This window comes from Oncorhynchus kisutch, unplaced genomic scaffold (genome assembly GCF_002021735.2).
Source record: "Oncorhynchus kisutch isolate 150728-3 unplaced genomic scaffold, Okis_V2 Okis06b-Okis10b_hom, whole genome shotgun sequence".
Lineage (NCBI taxonomy): Eukaryota > Metazoa > Chordata > Actinopteri > Salmoniformes > Salmonidae > Oncorhynchus > Oncorhynchus kisutch.
Window position 1 is genome coordinate 16,841,221 of NW_022261983.1, and position 24,453 is coordinate 16,865,673.

The following is a 24,453-nucleotide window of genomic DNA, read 5'->3' on the forward strand; positions in this document are numbered from 1 at the left end:
AGTGAAAGCATCAAGGCTGAACTAGGTAGAGTGACAGTGGTAAGGAGGGAACATTGCCTTTAAACGGTGCATAGCTGGAAAGTGGTGATGGGGTTGAATCCCCGGTCCAAGGCTAGTTCAGATGAAGATAGAGTGGTGATGGGGTTGAATCCCCAGTCCAAGGCTAGTTCAGATGAAGATAGAGTGGTGATGGGGTTGAATCCCCAGTCCAAGGCTAGTTCAGATGAAGATAGAGTGGTGATGGGGTTGAATCCCCAGTCCAAGGCTAGTTCAGATGAAGATAGAGTGGTGATGGGGTTGAATCCCCAGTCCAAGGCTAGTTCAGATGAAGATAGAGTGGTGATGGGGTTGAATCCCCAGTCCAAGGCTAGTTCAGATGAAGATAGAGTGGTGATGGGGTTGAATCCCCAGTCCAAGGCTAGTTCAGATGAAGATAGAGTGGTGATGGGATTGAATCCCGGCCCAAGGCTAGTTCAGATGAAGATAGAGTGGTGATGGGTTGAATCCCGGCCCAAGGCTAGTGAGATCAGTTGAACTGTACAGGACACATATAGACTACTATTTTATTTGACCTTTATTTAACTAGGCAAGTCAGCTAAGAACAAATTCTTATTTACAATGACAGCCTACCCTGGCCAAACCCAGACGGCGCTGGGTCAATTGTGCGCCGCCCTACGTGATTCCCAATCACGGCCAGATGTGATACAGCCTGGATTCAGACCAGGGACTGTAGTGATGCCTCTTGCACTGAGATGCAGTGCCTTAGACCGCTGCACCACTTGGGAGTCTAGTACTATATTATAGATGAGATAAGTCGGGCACACAGATTGTTTCCCAGACGATATCGTGCACACGCAGGTGCACATGCCGACAAAGGAGTTCACTCCTGCTGCAGCCTATCCAATATAAAGCGTTGCGGAGCTGCTTCACAGCCCAGAGGTCCTGTCGTGTTAGTGTTTGTCCTGGGTGTGAGACGGGACCAGGTGTCTTCAGTGAGCTGATAAGATTAAACCTAAACTAGATAGAGTGAAGGAGCTACGTGTTTGACTGGTGCTCTTACTGGTTATAACTTCATTATGGGGAAGGGGGGGGTAACTTTCCATGTGAGTCTCAGGGATGACACAGCATGTCTGTATCTACGTGTTTGACTGGTGCTCCTACTGGTTAAGGGGGGGGGGTAACTTTCCATGTGAGTCTCAGGGATGACACAGCATATCTGTATCTACGTGTTTGACTGGTGCTCTTACTGGTTAAGGGGGGGGGTAACTTTCCATGTGAGTCTCAGGGATGACACAGCATATCTGTATCTACGTTATCAAATGGCACCTGTGACCCTATTCCATACATAGTGTTTTTTAACTTTTATTTATTTTTAACTTTTAATTTAGTAAATTTTAGTAAATTACTAAATTATAAAATTATAATTATAAATTTACTTTCCTAAAACTTGTTTTAAATGTTCTTAAAACGGCATTGTTGGTTAAGAAACTAAGCATTTGACTGTAATTACATTAAGCATTTGACTGTAATTACATTAAGCATTTGACTGTAATTACATTAAGCATTTGACTGTAATTACATTAAGCATTTGACTGTAATTACATTAAGCATTTGACTGTAATTACATTAAGCATTTGACTGTAATTACATTAAGCATTTGACTGTAATTACATTAAGCATTTGACTGTAATTACACTAAGCATTTGACTGTAATTACACTAAGCATTTGACTGTAATTACACTAAGCATTTGACTGTAATTACATTAAGCATTTGACTGTAATTACATTAAGCATTTGACTGTAATTACACTAAGCATTTGACTGTAATTACATTAAGCATTTGACTGTAATTACATTAAGCATTTGACTGTAATTACATTAAGCATTTGACTGTAATTACACTAAGCATTTGACTGTAATTACACTAAGCATTTGACTGTAATTACACTAAGCATTTGACTGTAATTACACTAAGCATTTGACTGTAATTACATTAAGCATTTGACTGTAATTACATTAAGCATTTGACTGTAATTACATTAAGCATTTGACTGTAATTACATTAAGCATTTGACTGTAATTACATTAAGCATTTGACTGTAATTACATTAAGCATTTGACTGTAATTACATTAAGCATTTGACTGTAATTACATTAAGCATTTGACTGTAATTACATTAAGCATTTGACTGTAATTACACTAAGCATTTGACTGCAATTACACTAAGCATTTGACTGTAATTACATTAAGCATTTGACTGTAATTACATTAAGCATTTGACTGTAATTACATTAAGCATTTGACTGTAATTACATTAAGCATTTGACTGTAATTACATTAAGCATTTGACTGTAATTACATTAAGCATTTGACTGTAATTACACTAAGCATTTGACTGTAATTACATTAAGTATTTGACTGTAATTACATTAAGCATTTGACTGTAATTACATTAAGCATTTGACTGTAATTACATTAAGCATTTGACTGTAATTACATTAAGCATTTGTCTGTAATTACATTAAGCATTTGACTGTAATTACATTAAGCATTTGACTGTAATTACACTAAGCATTTGACTGTAATTACACTAAGCATTTGACTGTAATTACACTAAGCATTTGACTGTAATTACACTAAGCATTTGACTGTAATTACATTAAGCATTTGACTGTAATTACATTAAGCATTTGACTGTAATTACATTAAGCATTTGACTGTAATTACATTAAGCATTTGGCTGTAATTACACTAAGCATTTGACTGTAATTACATTAAGCATTTGACTGTAATTACATTAAGCATTTAACTGTAATTACACTAAGCATTTGACTGCAATTACACTAAGCATTTGACTGTAATTACATTAAGCATTTGACTGTAATTACATTAAGCATTTGACTGTAACTACATTAAGCATTTGACTGTAATTACATTTGACTGTAATTACATTAAGCATTTGACTGTAATTACATTAAGCATTTGACTGTAATTACATTAAGCATTTGACTGTAATTACATTAAGCATTTGACTGTAATTACATTAAGCATTTGACTGTAATTACATTAAGCATTTGACTGTAATTACATTAAGCATTTGACTGTAATTACATTAAGCATTTGACTGTAATTACATTAAGCATTTGACTGTAATTACATTAAGCATTTGACTGTAATTACATTAAGCATTTGACTGTAATTACATTAAGCATTTGACTGTAATTACATTAAGCATTTGACTGTAATAACACTAAGCATTTGACTGTAATTACATTAAGCATTTGACTGTAATTACATTAAGCATTTGACTGTAATTACATTAAGCATTTGACTGTAATTACACTAAGCATTTGACTGTAATTACATTAAGCATTTGACTGTAATTACATTAAGCATTTGACTGTAATTACATTAAGCATTTGACTGTAATTACACTAAGCATTTGACTGTAATTACACTAAGCATTTGACTGTAATTACATTAAGCATTTGACTGTAATTACATTAAGCATTTGACTGTAATTACATTAAGCATTTGAATGTAATTACATTAAGCATTTGACTGTAATTACATTAAGCATTTGACTGTAATTACATTAAGCATTTGACTGTAATTACATTAAGCATTTGACTGTAATTACACTAAGCATTTGACTGTAATTACACTAAGCATTTGACTGTAATTACACTAAGCATTTGACTGTAATTACATTAAGCATTTGACTGTAATTACACTAAGCATTTGACTGTAATTACACTAAGCATTTGACTGTAATTACACTAAGCATTTGACTGTAATTACACTAAGCATTTGACTGTAATTTTATTTTTGACTGTAAGTTATTTTTCACATGCGCACAATACAACAGGTGTATAACATACCTACATACCTACATACAGTACCTGCACAACAGGTGTATAACATACCTACATACCTACACAACAGGTGTATAACATACCTACATACCTACACAACAGGTGTATAACATACCTACATACAGTACCTACACAACAGGTGTATAACATACCTACATACAGTACCTACACAACAGGTGTATAACATACCTACATACCTACACAACAGGTGTATAACATACCTACATACAGTACCTACACAACAGGTGTATAACATACCTACATACCTACACAACAGGTGTATAACATACCTACATACCTACACAACAGGTGTATAACATACCTACATACAGTACCTACACAACAGGTATATAACATACCTACATACAGTACCTACACAACAGGTGTATAACATACCTACATACAGTACCTACACAACAGGTATATAACATACCTACATACAGTACCTACACAACAGGTGTATAACATACCTACATACAGTACCTGCACAACAGGTGTATAACATACCTACATACCTACACAACAGGTGTATAACATACCTACATACCTACACAACAGGTGTATAACATACCTACATACAGTACCTACACAACAGGTGTATAACATACCTACATACAGTACCTACACAACAGGTGTATAACATACCTACATACAGTACCTACACAACAGGTGTATAACATACCTACATACCTACACAACAGGTGTATAACATACCTACATACAGTACCTACACAACAGGTGTATAACATACCTACATACATACACAACAGGTGTATAACATACCTACATACAGTACCTACACAACAGGTGTATAACATACCTACATACAGTACCTACACAACAGGTGTATAACATACCTACACACAGTACCTACACAACAGGTGTATAACATACCTACATACCTACACAACAGGTGTATAACATACCTACATACCTACACAACAGGTGTATAACATACCTACATACAGTACCTACACAACAGGTATATAACATACCTACATACAGTACCTACACAACAGGTGTATAACATACCTACATACAGTACCTACACAACAGGTATATAACATACCTACATACAGTACCTACACAACAGGTGTATAACATACCTACATACAGTACCTGCACAACAGGTGTATAACATACCTACATACCTACACAACAGGTGTATAACATACCTACATACCTACACAACAGGTGTATAACATACCTACATACAGTACCTACACAACAGGTATATAACATACCTACATACAGTACCTACACAACAGGTGTATAACATACCTACATACCTACACAACAGGTGTATAACATACCTACATACAGTACCTACACAACAGGTGTATAACATACCTACATACCTGCACAACAGGTGTATAACATACCTACATACAGTACCTACACAACAGGTGTATAACATACCTACATACAGTACCTACACAACAGGTGTATAACATACCTACATACCTACACAACAGGTGTATAACATACCTACATACAGTACCTACACAACAGGTGTATAACATACCTACACACAGTACCTACACAACAGGTGTATAACATACCTACATACCTACACAACAGGTGTATAACATACCTACATACCTACACAACAGGTGTATAACATACCTACATACAGTACCTACACAACAGGTATATAACATACCTACATACAGTACCTACACAACAGGTGTATAACATACCTACATACAGTACCTGCACAACAGGTGTATAACATACCTACATACAGTACCTACACAACAGGTGTATAACATACCTACATACAGTACCACCACAACAGGTGTATAACATACCTACATACCTACATACAGTACCTGCACAACAGGTGTATAACATACCTACATACCTACACAACAGGTGTATAACATATCTACATACCTACACAACAGGTGTATAGTATACCTACATAACAGGTGTATGACATACCTACATACCTACACAACAGGTATATAACATACTTACATACCTGCACAACAGGTGTATAACATACCTACATACCTACACAACAGGTGTATAACATACCTACATACCTACACAACAGGTGTATAGCATACCTACATAACAGGTGTATAACATACCTACATACCTACACAACAGGTATATAACATACCTACATACCTACACAACAGGTGTATATCATACCTACATATCTACACAACAGGTGTATAACATACCTACATACCTACACAACAGGTGTATAACATACCTACATACCTACACAACAGGTGTATATCATACCTACATACCTACACAACAGGTGTATATCATACCTACATACCTACACAACAGGTATATAACATACCTACATACCTACACAACAGGTATATAACATACCTACATACCTACACAACAGGTGTATAACATACCTACATACCTACACAACAGGTATATAACATACCTACATACCTACACAACAGGTATATAACATACCTACATACCTACACAACAGGTATATAACATACCTACATACCTACACAACAGGTATATAACATACCTACATACCTACACAACAGGTGTATAACATACCTACATACAGTACCTACACAACAGGTGTATAACATACCTACATACCTACACAACAGGTGTATAACATACCTACATACAGTACCTACACAACAGGTATATAACATACCTACATACAGTACCTACACAACAGGTGTATAACATACCTACATACAGTACCTACACAACAGGTATATAACATACCTACATACAGTACCTACACAACAGGTGTATAACATACCTACATACAGTACCTGCACAACAGGTGTATAACATACCTACATACCTACACAACAGGTGTATAACATACCTACATACCTACACAACAGGTGTATAACATACCTACATACAGTACCTACACAACAGGTATATAACATACCTACATACAGTACCTACACAACAGGTGTATAACATACCTACATACCTACACAACAGGTGTATAACATACCTACATACAGTACCTACACAACAGGTGTATAACATACCTACATACCTGCACAACAGGTGTATAACATACCTACATACAGTACCTACACAACAGGTGTATAACATACCTACATACAGTACCTACACAACAGGTGTATAACATACCTACATACCTACACAACAGGTGTATAACATACCTACATACAGTACCTACACAACAGGTGTATAACATACCTACACACAGTACCTACACAACAGGTGTATAACATACCTACATACCTACACAACAGGTGTATAACATACCTACATACCTACACAACAGGTGTATAACATACCTACATACAGTACCTACACAACAGGTATATAACATACCTACATACAGTACCTACACAACAGGTGTATAACATACCTACATACAGTACCTGCACAACAGGTGTATAACATACCTACATACAGTACCTACACAACAGGTGTATAACATACCTACATACAGTACCACCACAACAGGTGTATAACATACCTACATACCTACATACAGTACCTGCACAACAGGTGTATAACATACCTACATACCTACACAACAGGTGTATAACATATCTACATACCTACACAACAGGTGTATAGTATACCTACATAACAGGTGTATGACATACCTACATACCTACACAACAGGTATATAACATACTTACATACCTGCACAACAGGTGTATAACATACCTACATACCTACACAACAGGTGTATAACATACCTACATACCTACACAACAGGTGTATAGCATACCTACATAACAGGTGTATAACATACCTACATACCTACACAACAGGTATATAACATACCTACATACCTACACAACAGGTGTATATCATACCTACATATCTACACAACAGGTGTATAACATACCTACATACCTACACAACAGGTGTATAACATACCTACATACCTACACAACAGGTGTATATCATACCTACATACCTACACAACAGGTGTATATCATACCTACATACCTACACAACAGGTATATAACATACCTACATACCTACACAACAGGTATATAACATACCTACATACCTACACAACAGGTGTATAACATACCTACATACCTACACAACAGGTATATAACATACCTACATACCTACACAACAGGTATATAACATACCTACATACCTACACAACAGGTATATAACATACCTACATACCTACACAACAGGTATATAACATACCTACATACCTACACAACAGGTGTATAACATACCTACATACCTGCACAACAGGTATATAACATATCTACATACCTACACAACAGGTGTATAACATAACTACATACCTACATACAGTACCTACACAACAGGTGTATAACATACCTACATACAGTACCTGCACAACAGGTGTATAACATACCTACATACCTACATACAGTACCTGCACAACAGGTGTATAACCTACCTACATACAGTACCTGCACAACAGGTGTATAACATACCTACATACAGTACCTGCACAACAGGTGTATAACATACCTACATACCTACATACAGTACCTGCACAACAGGTGTATAACATACCTACATACAGTACCTACACAACAGGTGTATAAACATACCTACATACCTACATACAGTACCTGCACAACAGGTGTATAACATACCTACATACCTGCACAACAGGTGTATAACATACCTACATACCTACACAACAGGTGTATAACATACCTACATACAGTACCTACACAACAGGTGTATAACATACCTACATACCTACACAACAGGTGTATAGCATACCTACATACCTACACAACAGGTGTATAACATACCTACATACCTACACAACAGGTGTATAACATACCTACATACCTACATACAGTACCTGCACAACAGGTGTATAACATACCTACATACCTACATACAGTACCTGCACAACAGGTGTATAACATACCTACATACAGTACCTACACAACAGGTGTATAACATACCTACATACCTACACAACAGGTGTATAACATACCTACATACCTACACAACAGGTGTATAACATACCTACATACCTACATACAGTACCTGCACAACAGGTGTATAACATACCTACATACGTACACCTGTTGTGTAGGTACTGTATGTAGGTATGTTATACACCTGTTGTAATTCGGTGCATGTGAAAAATAAAATTTCATTTGATTTGATTTGATTTGATTTTGCACTCAAAGTTATTTGTATTATTATTGACATATTTTGAATGTAATTTATCAGGGAGTGCTGCAGCACCTCGACACTCCTGCTATGGGAATTGGGCTTAAGAAATGTACCTTCAGAAAATATTCACACCCCTGGACTTTTTCCACATTTTGTTGTGTTACAAAGTGGGAATAAATTGCTATTTTTTGTCAAGGCTGAAAGGTCAAATCAACTCAAATCAAATTTTATTGGTCACACACTCATGGTTAGCAGATGTTATTGGTCACATGCAGATGCTATTGGTCACATACACATGGTTAGCAGATGTTATTGGTCACATGCAGATGTTATTGGTCACATACACATGGTTAGCAGATGTTATTGGTCACATACACATGGTTAGCAGATGTTATTGGTCACATACACATGGTTAGCTGATGTTATTGGTCACATACACATGGTTAGCAGATGTTATTGGTCACATACACATGGTTAGCAGATGTTATTGGTCACACACTCATGGTTAGCAGATGTTATTGGTCACATGCAGATGTTATTGGTCACACACTCATGGTTAGCAGATGTTATTGGTCACATACACATGGTTAGCAGATGTTATTGGTCACATACACATGGTTAGCAGATGTTATTGGTCACATACTCATGGTTAGCAGATGTTATTGGTCACATACACATAGTTAGCAGATGTTATTGGTCACATACACATGGTTAGCAGATGTTATTGGTCACATACACATGGTTAGCAGATGTTATTACGAGTGTAGCAAAATGCTTGTGCTTCTAGTTCCGACAGTGCAGCAAAATGCTTGTGCTTCTAGTTCCGACAGTGCAGCAAAATGCTTGTGCTTCTAGTTCCGACAGTGCAGCAAAATGCTTGTGCTTCTAGTTCCGACAGTGCAGCAAAATCGAAAAATCAAAGTAATATCTAACAATTCCACAACAAACACACTAGTACACACAGATCTAAGTAAAGGAATGGAATAAGAATATATATAGATATATGTAGCAGCAATGACAGAGCGGCATAGACTAAGATACAGTAGAATAGTATAGAATACAGTATATCCATATGAGATGAGTAATGTATAGACTAAGATACAGTAGAATAGTATAGAATACAGTATATACATATGAGATGAGTAATACATAGACTAAGATACAGTAGAATAGTATAGAATACAGTATATACATATGAGATGAGTAATACATAGACTAAGATACAGTAGAATAGTATAGAATACAGTATCTACATATGAGATGAGTAATACATAGACTAAGATACAGTAGAATAGTATAGAATACAGTATCTACATATGAGATGAGTATACATAGACTAAGATACAGTAGAATAGTATAGAATACAGTATTTACATATGAGATGAGTAATGCATAGACTAAGATACAGTAGAATAGTATAGAATACAGTATTTACATATGAGATGAGTAATGCATAGACTAAGATACAGTAGAATAGTATAGAATACAGTATATACATATGAGATGAGTAATGCATAGACTAAGATACAGTAGTATAGTATAGAATACAGTATCTACATATGAGATGAGTAATGCATAGACTAAGATACAGTAGAATAGTATAGAATACAGTATATACATATGAGATGAGTAATACATAGACTAAGATACAGTAGAATAGTATAGAATACAGTATATACATATGAGATGAGTAATACATAGACTAAGATACAGTAGAATAGTATAGAATACAGTATATACATATGAGATGAGTAATACATAGACTAAGATACAGTAGAATAGTATAGAATACAGTATATACATATGAGATGAGTAATACATAAACTAAGATACAGTAGAATAGTATAGAATACAGTATATACATATGAGATGAGTAATGTATAGACTAAGATACAGTAGAATAGTATAGAATACAGTATATACATATGAGATGAGTAATGCATAGACTAAGATACAGTAGAATAGTATAGAATACAGTATATACATATGAGATGAGTAATGTATAGACTAAGATACAGTAGAATAGTATAGAATACAGTATATACATATGAGATGAGTAATGCATAGACTAAGATACAGTAGAATAGTATACAGTATATACATATGAGATGAGTAATGCATAGACTAAGATACAGTAGAATAGTATACAGTATATACATATGAGATGAGTAATACATAGACTAAGATACAGTAGAATAGTATACAGTATCTACATATGAGATGAGTAATGTATAGACTAAGATACAGTAGAATAGTATAGAATACAGTATCTACATATGAGATGAGTAATACATAGACTAAGATACAGTAGAATAGTATAGAATACAGTATCTACATATGAGATGAGTAATACATAAACTAAGATACAGTAGAATAGTATAGAATACAGTATATACATATGAGATGAGTAATGTATAGACTAAGATACAGTAGAATAGTATAGAATACAGTATATACATATGAGATGAGTAATGCATAGACTAAGATACAGTAGAATAGTATAGAATACAGTATATACATATGAGATGAGTAATGTATAGACTAAGATACAGTAGAATAGTATAGAATACAGTATATACATATGAGATAGGTAATGCATAGACTAAGATACAGTAGAATAGTATACAGTATATACATATGAGATGAGTAATGCATAGACTAAGATACAGTAGAATAGTATACAGTATATACATATGAGATGAGTAATACATAGACTAAGAAACAGTAGAATAGTATACAGTATCTACATATGAGATGAGTAATGTATAGACTAAGATACAGTAGAATAGTATAGAATACAGTATCTACATATGAGATGAGTAATACATAGACTAAGATACAGTAGAATAGTATAGAATACAGTATCTACATATGAGATGAGTAATACATAGACTAAGATACAGTAGAATAGTATAGAATACAGTATATACATATGAGATGAGTAATACATAGACTAAGATACAGTAGAATAGTATAGAATACAGTATATACATATGAGATGAGTAATACATAGACTAAGATACAGTAGAATAGTATAGAATACAGTATCTACATATGAGATGAGTAATACATAGACTAAGATACAGTAGAATAGTATAGAATACAGTATCTACATATGAGATGAGTAATACATAGACTAAGATACAGTAGAATAGTATAGAATACAGTATTTACATATGAGATGAGTAATGCATAGACTAAGATACAGTAAGAATAGTATAGAATAACAGTATTTACATATGAGATGAGTAATGCAAGACTAAGATACAGTAGAATAGTAGAATACAGTATATACATTGAGATGAGTATGCATAGACTAAGATACAGTAGTTATAGTATAGAATACAGTATCTAACATATGAAGATGAGTAATGCATAAGACTAAGATACAGTAGAATAGTATAGAATACAGTATATACATATGAGATGAGTAATTACATAGAATAAGATACAGTAGAATAGGTATAGAATACAGTAATATACATATGAGATGATAATACATAGACTAAGATACAGTAGAATAGTATAGAATACAGTATATACATATGAGATGAGTAATACATAGACTAAGATACAGTAGAATAGTATAGAATACAGTATATACATATGAGATGAGTAATACATAAACTAAGATACAGTAGAATAGTATAGAATACAGTATATACATATGAGATGAGTAATGTATAGACTAAGATACAGTAGAATAGTATAGAATACAGTATATACATATGAGATGAGTAATGCATAGACTAAGATACAGTAGAATAGTATAGAATACCAGTATATACATATGAGATGAGTAATGTATAGACAGATACAGTAGAATAGTATAGAATACAGTATATACAATATGAGATGAGTAATGCATAGACTAAGATACAGTAGAATAGTATACAGTATATACATATGAGATGAGTAATGCATAGACTAAGATACAGTAGAATAGTATACAGTATATACATATGGAGATGAGTAATACATAGACTAAGATACAGTAGACTAGTATACAGTATCTACATATGAGATGAGTAATGTATAGACTAAGATACAGTAGAATAGATATTAGAATACAGTATCTACATATGAGATGAGTAATACATAGACTAAATACAGTAGAATAGTATAGAATACAGTATCTACATATGAGATGAGTAATACAAAACTAAGATACAGTAGAATAGTATAGAATACAGTATATACATATGAGATGAGTAATGCATAGACTAAGATACAGTAGAATAGTATACAGTATATACATATGAGCTGAGTAATACATAGACTAAGATACAGTAGAATAGGTATACAGTATATACTATGAGATGAGTAATACATAGACTAAGATACAGTAGAATAGTATACAGTATCTACATATGAGATGAGTAATGATAGACTAAGATACAGTAGAAAGTATAGAATACAGTATCTACATATGAGATGAGTAATACATAGACTAAGATACAGTAGAATAGTATAGAATACAGTATCTACATATGAGATGAGTAATACATAGACTAAGATACAGTAGAATAGTATAGAATACAGTATATACATATGAGATGAGTAATGTATAGACTAAGATACAGTAGAATAGTATAGAATACAGTATATACATATGAGATGAGTAATACATAGACTAAGATACAGTAGAATAGTATAGAATACAGTATATACATATGAGATGAGTAATACATAGACTAAGATACAGTAGAATAGTATAGAATACAGTATATACATATGAGATGAGTAATGCATAGACTAAGATACAGTAGAATAGTATAGAATACAGTATATACATATGAGATGAGTAATACATAGACTAAGATACAGTAGAATAGTATACAGTATATACATATGAGATGAGTAATACATAGACTAAGAAACAGTAGAATAGTATACAGTATACATATGAGATGAGTAATGGAAGACTAAGATACAGTAGAATAGTATAGGAAGTACAGTATCTACATATGAGATGAGTATAATAGACTAAGATACAGTAGAATAGTATAGAATACAGTATCTACATATAGATGAGTAATACATCGACTAAGATACAGTAGAATAGTATAGAATACAGTATATACATATGAGATGAGTAATACATAGACTAAGATACAGTAGAATAGTATAGAATACAGTATATACATATGAGATGAGTAATACATAGACTAAGATACAGTAGAATAGTATAGAATACAGTATCTACATATGAGATTGAGTAATACATAGACTAAGATACAGTAGAATAGTATAGAATACAGTATCTACATATGAGATGAGTAATACATAGACTAAGATACAGTAGAATAGTATATAATACAGTATTTACATATGAGATGAGTAATGCATAGACTAAGATACAGTAGAATAGTATAGAATACAGTATTACATATGAGATGAGTAATGCATAGACTAAGATACAGTAGAATAGTATAGAATACAGTATATACATATGAGATGAGTAATGCATAGACTAAGATACAGTCGTATAGTAATAGAATACAGTATCTACACTATGAGATGAGTAATGCATCGACTAAGATACAGTAGAATAGTATAGAATGACAGTATATACATATGAGATGAGAATACATAGACTAAGGATACAGTAGAATAGTATAGAATACAGTATATACATATGAGATGAGTAATACATAGACTAAGATACAGTAGAATAGTATAGAATACAGTCTATACATATGAGATGAGTAATACATAGACTAAGATCAGTAGAATAGTATAGAATACAGTATATACATATGAGATGAGTAATACATAAACTAGATACAGTAGAATAGTATAGAATACAGTAGATACATATGAGATGAGTAATGTATAGACTAGATACAGTAGATAGTATAGAATACAGTATATACATATGAGATGAGTAATGCATAGACTAAGATACAGTAGAATAGTATAGAATACAGTATATACATATGAGATGAGTAATGTATAGACTAAGATACAGTAGAATAGTAGAATACGTATATACATATGAGATGAGTAATGCATAGACCTAAGATACAGTAGAATAGTATACAGGTATACATATGAATGAGTATGCATAGACTAAGATACAGTAGAATAGTATACAGTATATACATATGAGATGAGTAATACATATGACTAATATACAGTAGAATAGTCTACAGTATCTACATATGAGATGAGTACTGTACTAGACTAAGATACAGTCGAATAGTATAGAATACAGTATCTACATATGAGATGAGTAATACATAGAACTAAGATACGTAGAATAGTATAGAATACAGTATCTACATATGAGATGAGTAATACCTAAACCTAGATAAGTATACAGTAGAATAGTAAGAATACAGGATATACATATGATATCTATGTATAGACCTAGATACAGTAGAATAGTATAGAATACAGTATATACATATGAGATGAGTAATGCATAGACTAAGATACAGTAGAATAGTATAGAATACAGTATATACATATGAGATGAGTAATGTATAGACTAAGATACAGTAGAATAGTATAGAATACATGTATATACATATGAGATAGGTAATGCATAGACTAAGATACAGTAGAATAGTATACAGTATCTACCTATGAGATGAGTAATGCATAGACTAAGATACAGTAGAATAGTATACAGTATATACATATGAGATGAGTAATACATAGACTAAGAAACAGTAGAATAGTATACAGTATCTACATATGAGATGAGTAATGTATAGACTAAGATACAGTAGAATAGTATAGAATACAGTATCTACATATGAGATGAGTAATACATAGACTAAGATACAGTAGAATAGTATAGAATACAGTATCTACATATGAGATGAGTAATACATAGACTAAGATACAGTAGAATAGTATAGAATACAGTATCTACATATGAGATGAGTAATACATAGACTAAGATACAGTAGAATAGTATAGAATACAGTATCTACATATGAGATGAGTAATACATAGACTAAGATACAGTAGAATAGACTATAGAATTACAGTATATACATATGCTATGAGTAATACATAGACTAAGATACAGGTAGCTATAGTATAGATTACAGTATCTACATATGAGATGAGTAATACATAGACTAAGATACAGTAGAATAGTATAGAATTACAGTATCTACATATGAGATTTGCGTTAATACATAGACTAAGATGACAGTAGTAATAGTATAGCATACAGTATCTACATATGAGATGAGTAATGCCATCGCCTAAGATACAGTAGACTAGTATAGAATACAGTATCTACATATGAGATGAGTTACATGCATTAGACTAAGCTACAGTTAGCATTAGTATAGAATTACAGTATATCTACATCTGAGATGAGTACTACCATAGACTAAGATACCGTAGAATAGTAGAATACAGTATATACATATGAGATGAGTCATGCCCAGTACTAAGATTACAGTAGTATAGTATAGAATACAGTATCTCTATGATGAGTAATCATAGACTAAAGATACAGTAGAATAGTATAGAATACAGTATCTACATATGAGATGAGTAAACATAGACTAAGATACAGTAGAATAGTATAGAAATACAGTATATACATATGAGATGAGTAATACATAGACTAAGATACAGTAGAATAGTATAGAATACAGTATATACATATGAGATGAGTAATACATAGACTAAGATACAGTAGAATAGTATAGAATACAGTATATACATATGAGATGAGTAATACATAGACTAAGATACAGTAGAATAGTATAGAATACAGTATATACATATGAGATGAGTAATACATAGACTAAGATACAGTAGAATAGTATAGAATACAGTATTACATATGAGATGAGTAATGCATAGACTAAGATACAGTAGAATAGTATAGAATACAGTATCTACATATGAGATGAGTAATACATAGAATAAGATACAGTAGAATAGTATAGAATACAGTATATACATATGAGATGAGTAATACATAGACTAAGATACAGTAGAATAGTATAGAATACAGTATCTACATATGAGATGAGTAATGCATAGACTAAGATACAGTAGAATAGTATAGAATACAGTATATACATATGAGATGAGTAATACATAGACTAAGATACAGTAGAATAGTATAGAATACAGTATATACATATGAGATGAGTAATGTATAGACTAAGATACAGTAGAATAGTATAGAATACAGTATATACATATGAGATGAGTAATGTATAGACTAAGATACAGTAGAATAGTATAGAATACAGTATTTACATATGAGATGAGTAATACATAGACTAAGATACAGTAGAATAGTATAGAATACAGTATCTACATATGAGATGAGTAATACATAGACTAAGATACAGTAGAATAGTATAGAATACAGTATCTACATATGAGATGAGTAATACATAGACTAAGATACAGTAGAATAGTATAGAATACAGTATCTACATATGAGATGAGTAATACATAGACTAAGATACAGTAGTATAGAATACAGTATATACATATGAGATGAGTAATACATAGACTAAGATACAGTAGAATAGTATAGAATACAGTATCTACATATGAGATGAGTAATACATAGACTAAGATACAGTAGATAGTATAGAATACAGTATATACATATGAGATGAGTAATACATAGACTAAGATACAGTAGAATAGTATAGAATACAGTAATACATATTAGATGAGTAATACATAGACTAAGATACAGTAGAATAGTATAGAATACAGTATCTACATATGAGATGAGTAATACATAGACTAAGATACAGTAGAATAGTATAGAATACAGTATCTACATATGAGATGAGTAATGCATAGACTAAGATACAGTAGAATAGTATAGAATACAGTATCTACATATGAGATGAGTAATACATAGACTAAGATACAGTAGAATAGTATAGAATACAGTATCTACATATGAGATGAGTAATGTATAGACTAAGATACAGTAGAATAGTATAGAATACAGTATCTACATATGAGATGAGTAATGTATAGACTAAGATACAGTAGAATAGTATAGAATACAGTATCTACATATGAGATGAGTAATACATAGACTAAGATACAGTAGAATAGTATAGAATACAGTATATACATATGAGATGAGTAATACATAGACTAAGATACAGTAGAATAGTATAGAATACAGTATATACATATGAGATGAGTAATACATAGACTAAGATACAGTAGAATAGTATAGAATACAGTATCTACATATGAGATGAGTAATGCATAGACTAAGATACAGTAGAATAGTATAGAATACAGTATATACATATGAGATGAGTAATACATAGACTAAGATACAGTAGAATAGTATAGAATACAGTATCTACATATGAGATGAGTAATACATAGACTAAGATACAGTAGAATAGTATAGAATACAGTATCTACATATGAGATGAGTAATGCATAGACTAAGATACAGTAGAATAGTATAGAATACAGTATATTACATATGAGATGAGTAATACATAGACTAAGATACATTAGAATAGTAATAGAATTACAGTATTATACATATGCAGAGGAGTAATACATAGACTTAAGATACAGTAGATCAGATATAGAATACAGTTATATACATAGTGAGATGAGTATACAATAGACTAAAGGTACAGTAGAATAGTATTAGAATACAGTATATACATATGAGATGAGTATGCATAGATAAGATACAGTAGAATAGTATACGAATACCAGTAATCTACATATGGATGAGTAATACATTAGACTAGATACAGTAGATATGTATAGGAATACAGTAGTATTACCATATGAGATGAGTATACATAACTAAGATACAGTAGTATAGTATAGAATACAGTATGTACATTATGAGTATGAGTAATGCATAGACTAAGATACAGTAGAATAGTATAGAATACAGTATCTACATATGAGATGAGTATGCATAGACTAAGATACAGTAGAATAGTATAGAATACAGTATATACATATGAGATGAGTAATACATAGACTAAGATACAGTAGTATAGAATACAGTATATACATATGAGATGAGTAATACATAGACTAAGATACAGTAGAATAGTATAGAATACAGTATCTACATATGAGATGAGTAATACATAGACTAAGATACAGTAGAATAGTATAGAATACAGTATATACATATGAGATGAGTAATGCATAGACTAAGATACAGTAGAATAGTATAGAATACAGTATATACATATGAGATGAGTAATACATAGACTAAGATACAGTAGAATAGTATAGAATACAGTATCTACATATGAGATGAGTAATGCATAGACTAAGATACAGTAGAATAGTATAGAATACAGTATATACATATGAGATGAGTAATGCATAGACTAAGATACAGTAGAATAGTATAGAATACAGTATATACATATGAGATGAGTAATACATAGACTAAGATACAGTAGAATAGTATAGAATACAGTATCTACATATGAGATGAGTAATACATAGACTAAGATACAGTAGAATAGTATAGAATACAGTATCTACATATGAGATGAGTAATACATAGACTAAGATACAGTAGAATAGTATAGAATACAGTATCTACATATGAGATGAGTAATACATAGACTAAGATACAGTAGAATAGTATAGAATACAGTATATACATATGAGATGAGTAATACATAGACTAAGATACAGTAGAATAGTATAGAATACAGTATCTACATATGAGATGAGTAATACATAGACTAAGATACAGTAGAATAGTATAGAATACAGTATATACATATGAGATGAGTAATACATAGACTAAGATACAGTAGTATAGTATAGAATACAGTATCTACATATGAGATGAGTAATGCATAGACTAAGATACAGTAGAATAGTATAGAATACAGTATCTACATATGAGATGAGTAATGCATAGACTAAGATACAGTAGAATAGTATAGAATACAGTATATACATATGAGATGAGTAATACATAGACTAAGATACAGTAGTATAGAATACAGTATATACATATGAGATGAGTAATACATAGACTAAGATACAGTAGAATAGTATAGAATACAGTATATACATATGAGATGAGTAATACATAGACTAAGATACAGTAGAATAGTATAGAATACAGTATATACATATGAGATGAGTAATGCATAGACTAAGATACAGTAGAATAGTATAGAATACAGTATATACATATGAGATGAGTAATACATAGACTAAGATACAGTAGAATAGTATAGAATACAGTATCTACATATGAGATGAGTAATGCATAGACTAAGATACAGTAGAATAGTATAGAATACAGTATATACATATGAGATGAGTAATGCATAGACTAAGATACAGTAGAATAGTATAGAATACAGTATATACATATGAGATGAGTAATGCATAGACTAAGATACAGTAGAATAGTATAGAATACAGTATATACATATGAGATGAGTAATACATAGACTAAGATACAGTAGAATAGTATAGAATACAGTATATACATATGAGATGAGTAATACATAGACTAAGATACAGTAGAATAGTATAGAATACAGTATCTACATATGAGATGAGTAATGCATAGACTAAGATACAGTAGAATAGTATAGAATACAGTATCTACATATGAGATGAGTAATGCATAGACTAAGATACAGTAGAATAGTATAGAATACAGTATATACATATGAGATGAGTAATACATAGACTAAGATACAGTAGAATAGTATAGAATACAGTATCTACATATGAGATGAGTAATGCATAGACTAAGATACAGTAGAATAGTATAGAATACAGTATATACATATGAGATGAGTAATACATAGACTAAGATACAGTAGAATAGTATAGAATACAGTATATACATATGAGATGAGTAATACATAGACTAAGATACAGTAGAATAGTATAGAATACAGTATATACATATGAGATGAGTAATACATAGACTAAGGTACAGTAGAATAGTATAGAATACAGTATATACATATGAGATGAGTAATGCATAGACTAAGATACAGTAGAATAGTATAGAATACAGTATCTACATATGAGATGAGTAATACATAGACTAAGATACAGTAGAATAGTATAGAATACAGTATATACATATGAGATGAGTAATACATAGACTAAGATACAGTAGAATAGTATAGAATACAGTATATACATATGAGATGAGTAATACATAGACTAAGATACAGTAGAATAGTATAGAATACAGTATATACATATGAGATGAGTAATACATAGACTAAGATACAGTAGAATAGTATAGAATACAGTATCTACATATGAGATGAGTAATACATAGACTAAGATACAGTAGAATAGTATAGAATACAGTATCTACATATGAGATGAGTAATACATAGACTAAGATACAGTAGAATAGTATAGAATACAGTATATACATATGAGATGAGTAATACATAGACTAAGATACAGTAGAATAGTATAGAATACAGTATCTACATATGAGATGAGTAATACATAGACTAAGATACAGTAGAATAGTATAGAATACAGTATATACATATGAGATGAGTAATGCATAGACTAAGATACAGTAGTATAGTATAGAATACAGTATCTACATATGAGATGAGTAATGCATAGACTAAGATACAGTAGAATAGTATAGAATACAGTATCTACATATGAGATGAGTAATGCATAGACTAAGATACAGTAGAATAGTATAGAATACAGTATATACATATGAGATGAGTAATACATAGACTAAGATACAGTAGTATAGAATACAGTATATACATATGAGATGAGTAATACATAGACTAAGATACAGTAGAATAGTATAGAATACAGTATCTACATATGAGATGAGTAATACATAGACTAAGATACAGTAGAATAGTATAGAATACAGTATATACATATGAGATGAGTAATACATAGACTAAGATACAGTAGAATAGTATAGAATACAGTATCTACATATGAGATGAGTAATGCATAGACTAAGATACAGTAGAATAGTATAGAATACAGTATCTACATATGAGATGAGTAATGCATAGACTAAGATACAGTAGAATAGTATAGAATACAGTATATACATATGAGATGAGTAATACATAGACTAAGATACAGTAGAATAGTATAGAATACAGTATCTACATATGAGATGAGTAATGCATAGACTAAGATACAGTAGAATAGTATAGAATACAGTATATACATATGAGATGAGTAATACATAGACTAAGATACAGTAGAATAGTATAGAATACAGTATATACATATGAGATGAGTAATACATAGACTAAGATACAGTAGAATAGTATAGAATACAGTATATACATATGAGATGAGTAATACATAGACTAAGGTACAGTAGAATAGTATAGAATACAGTATATACATATGAGATGAGTAATGCATAGACTAAGATACAGTAGAATAGTATAGAATACAGTATCTACATATGAGATGAGTAATACATAGACTAAGATACAGTAGAATAGTATAGAATACAGTATATACATATGAGATGAGTAATACATAGACTAAGATACAGTAGAATAGTATAGAATACAGTATATACATATGAGATGAGTAATACATAGACTAAGATACAGTAGAATAGTATAGAATACAGTATATACATATGAGATGAGTAATACATAGACTAAGATACAGTAGAATAGTATAGAATACAGTATCTACATATGAGATGAGTAATACATAGACTAAGATACAGTAGAATAGTATAGAATACAGTATCTACATATGAGATGAGTAATACATAGACTAAGATACAGTAGAATAGTATAGAATACAGTATATACATATGAGATGAGTAATACATAGACTAAGATACAGTAGAATAGTATATAATACAGTATCTACATATGAGATGAGTAATACATAGACTAAGATACAGTAGAATAGTATAGAATACAGTATATACATATGAGATGAGTAATACATAGACTAAGATACAGTAGTATAGTATAGAATACAGTATCTACATATGAGATGAGTAATGCATAGACTAAGATACAGTAGAATAGTATAGAATACAGTATCTACATATGAGATGAGTAATGCATAGACTAAGATACAGTAGAATAGTATAGAATACAGTATATACATATGAGATGAGTAATACATAGACTAAGATACAGTAGTATAGAATACAGTATATACATATGAGATGAGTAATACATAGACTAAGATACAGTAGAATAGTATAGAATACAGTATCTACATATGAGATGAGTAATACATAGACTAAGATACAGTAGAATAGTATAGAATACAGTATATACATATGAGATGAGTAATGCATAGACTAAGATACAGTAGAATAGTATAGAATACAGTATATACATATGAGATGAGTAATACATAGACTAAGATACAGTAGAATAGTATAGAATACAGTATCTACATATGAGATGAGTAATGCATAGACTAAGATACAGTAGAATAGTATAGAATACAGTATATACATATGAGATGAGTAATGCATAGACTAAGATACAGTAGAATAGTATAGAATACAGTATATACATATGAGATGAGTAATACATAGACTAAGATACAGTAGAATAGTATAGAATACAGTATCTACATATGAGATGAGTAATACATAGACTAAGATACAGTAGAATAGTATAGAATACAGTATATACATATGAGATGAGTAATACATAGACTAAGATACAGTAGAATAGTATAGAATACAGTATCTACATATGAGATGAGTAATGCATAGACTAAGATACAGTAGAATAGTATAGAATACAGTATCTACATATGAGATGAGTAATGCATAGACTAAGATACAGTAGAATAGTATAGAATACAGTATCTACATATGAGATGAGTAATACATAGACTAAGATACAGTAGAATAGTATAGAATACAGTATCTACATATGAGATGAGTAATGCATAGACTAAGATACAGTAGAATAGTATAGAATACAGTATATACATATGAGATGAGTAATACATAGACTAAGATACAGTAGAATAGTATAGAATACAGTATATACATATGAGATGAGTAATACATAGACTAAGATACAGTAGAATAGTATAGAATACAGTATATACATATGAGATGAGTAATACATAGACTAAGGTACAGTAGAATAGTATAGAATACAGTATATACATATGAGATGAGTAATGCATAGACAAAGATACAGTAGAATAGTATAGAATACAGTATCTACATATGAGATGAGTAATACATAGACTAAGATACAGTAGAATAGTATAGAATACAGTATCTACATATGAGATGAGTAATACATAGACTAAGATACAGTAGAATAGTATAGAATACAGTATATACATATGAGATGAGTAATACATAGACTAAGATACAGTAGAATAGTATAGAATACAGTATATACATATGAGATGAGTAATACATAGACTAAGATACAGTAGAATAGTATAGAATACAGTATATACATATGAGATGAGTAATA